The 9,489-nt window shown below is 37.2% G+C and overlaps 1 protein-coding gene across 2 annotated transcripts in view; it reads left to right on the forward strand.

Annotated features, from left to right (window-relative positions):
- Positions 1-9,489, forward strand: part of LOC110442266 (brother of CDO-like) — a 192,213-nt gene that overhangs the window by 52,040 nt on the left and 130,684 nt on the right. For both annotated transcript variants that reach the window (XM_021485781.1, XM_021485780.1), the window contains exon 2: positions 8,126-8,170. The gene's annotated coding sequence lies outside the window, so the exon portion shown is untranslated. The remainder of the gene's footprint in view (positions 1-8,125; positions 8,171-9,489) is intronic.

Here is a 9,489-nt window from a genome sequence, read left to right on the forward strand (position 1 = left end):
GTCTATATTGGGCCTGGTCAGGTCTGGTAGGGTCTATATTGGGCCGGGTCAGGTCTGGGAGGGTCTATATTGGGACTGGCCAGGTCTGGGAGGGTCTATATTGGGCCTGGCCAGGTCTGGGAGGGTCTATATTGGGCCTATAGTCAGGTCTGGGAGGGTCTATATTGGGCCTGGTCAGGTCTGGGATGGTCTATATTGGGCCTGGTCAGGTCTGGGAGGGGCTATATTGGGCCTGGCCAGGTCTGGGATGGTCTATATTGGGACTGGTCAGGTCTGGGAGGGTCTATATTGGGACTGGCCAGGTCTGGGATGGTCTATATTGGGCCTGGTCAGGTCTGGAAGGGTCTATATTGGGCCTGGCCAGGTCTGGGAGGGTCTATATTGGGCCTGGCCAGGTCTGGGAGGGTCTATAGTTTTAATCCTCCCAGGATGGGGGAGGGGGGGATTATATGCAATTCAATGTGTGCATTGTATATGCGTTATAAGAAGCACTTATAATGGCAAATACGGTATTTAAAAATCTAAAAATACTTTAAACTTTTAAAATAACTTCTTTTAAAAAAATATGAAAGTAACTTATGTATATTTACCGTAGGTGTGTTTTAGATACCTGTATATTTACCGTGTGTGTAGGCTATCATTAACATAACTTATGTATATTTACCGTAGGTGTGTTTGAGATACCTGTATAACCCCTGTGTGTAGGCTATCATTAACATAACTTATGTATATTTACCGTAGGTTTGTTTTAGATACCTGTACAACCCGTGTGTGTAGGCTATCCTTAACATAACTTATGTATATTTACCGTAGGTGTGTTTTAGATACCTGTACAACCCGTGTGTGAAGGCTATCATTAACATAACTTACCGTAAAAACCCATGTAATTTGCGCACCTGTGTAATTTGCGCAGGTACTTTTTGAGGCTGAAAATCGGGAAAAAAGCTTCTACTCGAATATTTTGCGCACCCAAAAAATCTGGGAAAAAAACGATGTTCATGCTCCGAACATCGATCTCTGAATATTTTTTTTTAAAAGTATATTTCTATGATTTTTTTTTCATTGATGTAAAATGATATTTAAAACCAAGAAGAAACTACGTAAAATGTGTATTTTGTTGCTTGTTTTCTTTAAATTATCTGATCACACATGACACACACGTGTGCGCATATCGGCATACATCAATTCATTTTAGCAATATTTTACATAAAACATTTACTTGCTTACAAAAACATATCAATTAATAAGTAATTCGATGTTTAGTAACCGCTGGTGCATATCTCCTGGTGAAAGACATAATTAGATACCTTTTATTGATCATAATTACGATCAGTGAGAAGGGCTCATCATGGCGGCTTGGGTTACGTCACTTCAAACCAGGTCATGTCACAGTTCAGTTTGGCCACGGAATTAGATTATCTAAGTCCGTGGTTTGGCGATATTTTTTTACAAATTACAATGCAGTAATGAGCTAACACTATCTCTGTGATTACCCGTTAACAATAGCTCTACTAATTGAAATGATTTGCAGTCGCGATCGACGGACCGTGTTGTTGTTTTTTTCACTCGCCAACACGTGGCGTGAATTACGAAGCCCTACTGCATTGTCATAACTACAGACTGATTTGACTGATAAGGGATTATAAAAAATATGTTTATACTAGAAGCGTGGACAATCAATACATCCTCTTCAAATCTACTCCAAGGAAAAAAATAGTTAACGCAGACTATTTTTACGATGCTTCATTTAATAAATATTGAAATAATTCACGAGGTTATTATCAATCACGTGTTTACGTAATGTTAGACGCGAGATCAACATGAAAGTGAGCCGTAAAAAAAACATGCTATACGTTTACGCATAGGCGATTTGAAAAAAACTTACAGAACTTACATGGAACGGAGCTTAAATTGAACAACTACATTTTCGTAATAGTATGGGGAAACGCACCGAGATGTCGAAACGTAATGTCGTAAGTTGATCGGTGATTCTCTGGCATAGGAATTTGGCTACACTTTTTTGTTAACGGTTACCTATTTACTAATACTTTTCACATAAACTCACATAACAACACATTATGTATCTTTTATTAATGTTTGACATAAATAAATTTGTTGACCGTCATTTGTCTTAGAGTTCCGTGTACCAAGGGAAATAATCCAAGATGGCGATCTCCCAGAATCGTCGACCTTTTCCTGAAAAAAACTTGAAATTTTCTATACCTGTGTATTTTACGCACCCCCCACTTTGGGTATTAAATTTCTGAAAAAAAAGTGCGCAAATTACATGGGTTTTTACGGTATGTATATTTACCGTAGGTGTGTTTTAGATACCTGTATATTTACCATAGGTGTGTTTTAGATACCTGTACAACCCGTGTGTGTAGCTATCATTAACATAACTTATGTATATTTACCGTAGGTGTGTTTTAGATTCCTGTATATTTACCGTAGGAGTGTTTTAGATACCTGCACAACCCGTGTGTGTAGCTATCATTAACATATCTTATGTATATTTACCGTTGGTGTGTTTTAGTTACCTGTACAACCCGTGTGTATAGGCTATCATTAACATATCTTATGTATATTTACCGTTGGTGTGTTTTAGTTACCTGTACAACCCGTCTGTGTAGCTATCATTAACACAACTTATGTATATTTACCGTAGGTTTGTTTTAGATACCTGTATATTTACCATAGGTGTGTTTTAGATACCTGTACAACCCGTGTGTGTAGGCTATCATTAAAGTAACTTGTACCGACAGGGGTCATCTCCCCTGGTGGAACTCTCCTGCTTGTCAACCTTTGTTGTAAACAAACCCCTATAGAGAAAAGCCCATTAAATAAGCATTTTCTGGGACCCATTTGTATGGGTACGTTCTGTGATTGATTGTAATAGGATCTCAATGGAGAATAAATGCAAGAATCCAGTCATGAATGAAAAAGTCAGTTTGATTCTACCTTGTATGCATGGAATATTTTAAGAAATAGTTTTTTAAAGAGAATTTGAGAATTTTTTGTTGTGTTTGCCATGTTTATAACAGTTTTTAAACAAGCGTATTTATTTCCATTATGCTTTTTTCCTGATTTGAAGAAATTAAGATTTATATTGAATGCTGCTAACACAAAGGAGGTACTGTAAACAAATGGTTAGGCATAGAGGAAACACTTTCCGTTTATATTGTATGATATTAAAATACGTAATTAAAAAGAGAACACTTGTTTAGACTGAAACGTTTATGGGATATTGGACACTATCCTCACTGTCTACAGGATCTGGAGCTTCTGGTAAATATCATTTGTCTATCTTCTCTAAAGTTCTAGCTCCTTACTCTGGACATTAAAACTGATTTTGTGGTTTCTATTACTTAAGTGTAGTAAGTCATTAACGTACCATATATACCTTGCGGACTTCTATACTACATATCTGTGTACAGTAGAACAGGCCTTTTATGTCTATACTACATATCTGTGTACAGTAGAACACGCCTTTTATGTCTATTTGTTTTATTTAGCAGACCCCTTATGCCTTCATATTCTAGTACTGTAGCTCATCCCTTATAACCATTGCTGGTAAACCTAGGCAGGCCCTATCTAGCCTTTACTGATGTGCTGTAACCCTAGGCAGGCCCTATCTAGCCTTTACTGATGTGCTGTAACCCTAGGCAGGCCCTATCTAGCCTTTACTGATGTGCGGTAAACCTAGCCAGGCCCTATCTAGCCTTTACTGATGTGCTGTAACCCTAGGCAGGCCCTATCTAGCCTTTACTGATGTGCTGTAAACCTAGGCAGGCCCTATCTAGCCTTTACTGATGTGCTGTACCTAGCATTGGTGTTTTGTGGCGAGCCCTTATACCTATTATTGGTGTAGTGTGGTATGTCCTTTTATACAAGTTCAAATTCAAAATTTTATTTGCACATTTGTAACTACAAAGTAGTTTGAAGGCAAAATAGAAAAACACAGTGAAATATATATACATAGACATGTATATGTGGAAAAGTCGCAAAGTGATTGCTTATACTTCTAATATACATTAACATAAACAAAATTAACATAGCTTCAAATAGAAAATTTGATTTAAACATTTTTAGCTGCAAAGTCCATACCTTATACTGTCAGCAAGCCCACTCCTCAGTTCTAGAGACTGTTTAATGAATAAGCAAGAGTTCAGTATAAATTGGGAGTTGTTTGTAGATAATATTGAAGTCAAATAATTGGTATCTAAGGTAACATCATTGTGATTAGGAATGCATTTTTGGAAGTATTCTTTTCTGCCATAGCATTGGTGTAGTATGGCAGGTCCTTATTCCTATTATTGGTATACCTAGCATTAGGGTAGTGTGGCAGGCCCCTTATACCTCTTGTTGATGGTGTAGTATGGCAGGCCCTTATACCTATTATTGGTATACCTAGCATTAGTGTAGTGTGGCAGGCCCTTTATACCTCTTGTTGATGCACTGTGGCAGGCCCTTTATACCCATTGTTGGTGTAGTGTGACAAGCCCTTTATGCCTGATGATATTGTAAGAATACAGGCCCTTTTTACCTGTTTACTTGTATAAACATGTACAACTTGTATACAGAGACGCCGGGGCCTTTTTACCTGTTTATTTTCATATACATGTACAACTTGTATACAGAGACGGGCCCTTTTTACCTGTTGACTTTTATAAACATGTACAACTTGTATACAGAGTCGGGCCCTTTTTACCTGTTTACTTTTATAAACATGTACAACTTGTATACAGAGTCGGGCCCTTTTTACCTGTTTACTTTTATAAACATGTACCACTTGTATACAGAGACGGGCCCTTTTTACATGTTTACTTTTATAAACATGTACAACTTGTATACAGAGACAGGCCCTTTTTACCTGTTTACTTTTATAAACATGTATAACTTGTATAAAGAGACGGGCCTGTTTTACCTGTTTACTTTTATAAACATGTACAACTTGTATACAGAGACAGGCCCTTTTTACCTGTTTACTTTTATAAACATGTACCACTTGTATACAGAGACGGGCCCTTTTTACATGTTTACTTTTATAAACATGTACAACTTGTATACAGAGACAGGCCCGTTTTACCTGTTTACTTTTATAAACATGTATAACTTGTATACAGCGACAGGCCCGTTTTACCTGTTTACTTTTATCAACATGTACAACTTGTATACAGAGACAGGCCCTTTTTACCTGGTTACTTTTATAAACATGTATAACTTGTATACAGCGACAGGCCCGTTTTACCTGTTTACTTTTATCAACATGTACAACTTGTATACAGAGACAGGCCCTTTTTACCTGTTTACTTTTATAAACATGTATAACTTGTATAAAGAGACGGGCCTGTTTTACCTGTTTACTTTTATAAACATGTATAACTTGTATAAAGAGACGGGCCTGTTTTACCTGTTTACTTTTATAAACATGTACAACTTGTATACAGAGTCGGGCCCTTTTTACCTGTTTACTTTTATAAACATGTATAACTTGTATAAAGAGACGGGCCTGTTTTACCTGTTTACTTTTATAAACATGTACAACTTGTATACAGAGACAGGCCCGTTTTACCTGTTTACTTTTATATACATGTACAACTTGTATACAGAGACGCCGGGCCCTTTTTACCTGTTTATTTTCATATACATGTACAACTTGTATACAGAGACGGGCCCTTTTTACCTGTTGACTTTTATAAACATGTACAACTTGTATACAGAGTCGGGCCCTTTTTACCTGTTTACTTTTATAAACATGTATAACTTGTATAAAGAGACGGGCCTGTTTTACCTGTTTACTTTTATAAACATGTATAACTTGTATAAAGAGACGGGCCTGTTTTACCTGTTTACTTTTATAAACATGTACAACTTGTATACAGAGACGGGCCCTTTTTACCTGTAGCTGGTGTACTGTTAACCACTGACAGGTTTGACAAATGAGGTGGGGGATTTGACACCCCTGTCTGATCCATCACCAGCCACCAGGGGGCAGCACTGGTATGGTAAACCTATACAGCTGAGCTGGTGTCCAATGGGTGCTAGCTTTAACACTGTTTTTAGAGAAATCTGATCCCAGGATGTGGTTTAGTTACAACACAGAGTTTCATCCATCTCACTGACACCAGGAGACGACTTCTCACACTGGCATGGCTGCCTTCCCATCAATCTATCATCAATGTACAGTGGCTAGCCAGCCTGTTCCTTAGAGGATAATTTAATCTGTAGTCTGTTTAATACAGAAACCTGTCTAATACAACACTTTATTGTTTTATATGTTTATCTACCTCCCCATCAATCTATCATCAATGTGCAGTAGTGAACGTTCCTGTTCACAGAGGATAATTTAACATGTACAGAAGCCTGTCTAATGCAGAAACCTTTATAATATGGAAACCTGTCCAATATGACATTTTAATGTTTTATGTTTATTACTGGATGAACACTGGTAGCGTTCTGTGACATATTACAATGTTTCCAGTCAGCTGTGCGTTCTTATTGTACAAGTTATAAATCAGTATGTATTGGAACAGGTGGACTAAGGTTAACTCCTTCGCCCATATATATTAAAACTGGACTTAATTTCCCAGTCTTTGATTGGTAAGGTTCAAATTTGGCTTTAGGGGTGAATGGGTTAAATACTTGAGTGTTCCTAGCCTTAATAATTTAAACCTGCATAACCCCAAAACTTGTATAAAAATAATATACCTGGTACAAAATCTTTAAAAAATAAATAATGTCAATAATAAAATCTTCAGCTAAGTTACTTGTGCTTGCTGTACACTGTCTGTGACCTGTTTTGTGTCGCTGTACGGAGAATAGCTAATCCAAAAATATGATCATTTTTTTTAATTAAAAATTGAATTGTTTGGACTTACAAACTTTGTAGCAGGTCCTGCTCCTCCCTGTGATTATAGCTACACTAGCTATACTGGCTACACTAGCTACACTAGCTATACTGGCGACCCTGTTCAGCTGTTTATACTACGACATGATTTAAAGACGTAGTATCTCAGTCTGTGGCTCCAGCCGTGTCTGAGGTATATAGCATACAAATATATTAATGTAGAGCTGCTGAACAACACCAGGATATCGACAAAATGTAAAATTATGTCTAAATAAAATCAAAAGTTCTGCTATAAAACATTTAAAACAAAAGTAAAATGTACTCGAGTGGCGAGTTCCTGCACACTGCAGTGGCGGATCCAGAGGTTTTTTTTGGGCTTCAGGAACCCCCCACCCCCACCCCACCCTGAGAATTTTCTTTAAAAATCATGTATTTTCACCATTTTCCTCAATTTTTCCCCACATGGAAACACCCCCAAATAGGTCTCTGGATCCACCACTGCACTGTAGATGTACAACAAAGAAAATCTTAGGAAACTGTCTCTTTTCATAGCATCATAGCACAAAGAATAAACATGCTGTGCATTCATTTTGTATGAACATAAATATTTTATATGTAAATGTTTCCCCCTATAGATAAACATGCCTCCCTCACAGCACACTGACTCTGATATACTATCTATTGCTGGGCAGTGCCTTCTCAGTTCCCTGGATTGCCTGGCAGGCTGGCCATTGGCTCATTCCCTTGCAGCGTATATTTGTATTTATCATAGATTGTAGATCGCCTCAAATTCTACAAGTGTTTTCATTGAGAAGTTTACACCAGTTGTTAATATCTGTCAGAACCATATAACACTTCACTGTTAGCCGGAGGCACGCTTTGAGAAACTCGGTCCGACACACTGCTACCTGTACAAGTTACCTCCCTTGGCCTGTGTACAGCCTCAAGGCTAATATCCCCACCAAGATACAAGTGAACTCCAGGAAAAAAAAAAAATAGATGTGTGGATTAAATTTGGGTTAACAGCTAATCTTGTCTAACCAAACCCTTTATAATCTGGAACATGGGTAAACTGTCCCAACAAAATTACCCTCATACAGAATGAACTAATCCAATTACAAGTGAATGGATCAGTTGATTACAATTACAAGGTGTGATAATATATCTACATTGTTCTAGAAACTTTATACAAAGAAACTTGTTTTGTTGGATACCATTTAATGACTTAACTCCGACTTTTTTGTGACCATCTTTTTTTTAATTTATCTTTTTCAGAATCTGGAGGAAGATTTGATAGACAATAGATGTACTAGAAATCATGTAAGTATTTTTTTCAATCTCTTTTGTCAAATTGATATTATATTTGACTGCTAATAAACTGAATCAAGATCTACAGTGACTGGAATCTATGAACTGGAGTCCGGAGGTTATTCCATACTCCAGTTAGACCTTACAGTACATATAAGGATTATTGAGAAGGTTATTCCATACTCCAGTAAGACCTTACAGTGTGACATATAAGGATTATTGAGAAGGTTATACCATACTCCAGTTAGACCTTACAGTACATATAAGGATTATTGAGGAGGTTATTCCATACTCCAGTTAGACCTTACAGTACATATAAGGATTATTGAGGAGGTTATTCCATACTCCAGTTAGACCTTACAGTACATATAAGGATTATTGAGGAGGTTATTCCATACTCCAGTTAGACCTTACAGTACATATAAGGATTATTGAGGAGGTTATTCCATACTCCAGTTAGACCTTACAGTACATATAAGGATTATTGAGGAGGTTATTCCATACTCCAGTTAGACCTTACAGTACATATAAGGATTATTGAGGAGGTTATTCCATACTCCAGTTAGACCTTACAGTACATATAAGGATTATTGAGGAGGTTATTCCATACTCCAGTTAGACCTTACAGTACATATAAGGATTATTGAGGAGGTTATTCCATACTCCAGTTAGACCTTACAGTACATATAAGGATTATTGAGGAGGTTATTCCATACTCCAGTTAGACCTTACAGTACATATAAGGATTATTGAGGAGGTTATTCCATACTCCAGTTAGACCTTACAGTACATAGAAGGATTATTGAGGAGGTTATACCATACTCCAGTTAGACCTTACAGTACATATAAGGATTATTGAGGAGGTTATTCCATACTCCAGTTAGACCTTACAGTACATATAAGGATTATTGAAATTCAGCTCTCAATAGCCCATCACTTAGCTTGGCTTTAGAGATAGCTAGGATAATCTTTATATATTCCCTGATATAAAAGAACGTATCTCTAGAATGAAAACTGGACATTTACCAAGTCCGCTTTCTGTACCACAAAGACAAACTGTACACCTAGTTACCATGGTGATTGGACATTAATGTCCCTAATGTCTAATTTTATAATTACCTGTACTTTTGAAATGAAAATTTAGCTTTATACAGTTAAAGATTGTAACATTTCGGTACAGCAATATCATGTCACTATATTCGTATCAGCCCCTTCCCTCCCTCCCTATAAAACAAAATTGGTAAAGTGTGTCCCTATATTTCCTGCCCCATATCCAAACCTATTTGTTCCTGTTGCCCAGCCTAGCCCCATTTCCCCCCCCCCCCCCCTAC

Source organism: Mizuhopecten yessoensis, unplaced genomic scaffold (genome assembly GCF_002113885.1).
Source record: "Mizuhopecten yessoensis strain PY_sf001 unplaced genomic scaffold, ASM211388v2 scaffold716241, whole genome shotgun sequence".
NCBI classification, from domain to species: domain Eukaryota; kingdom Metazoa; phylum Mollusca; class Bivalvia; order Pectinida; family Pectinidae; genus Mizuhopecten; species Mizuhopecten yessoensis.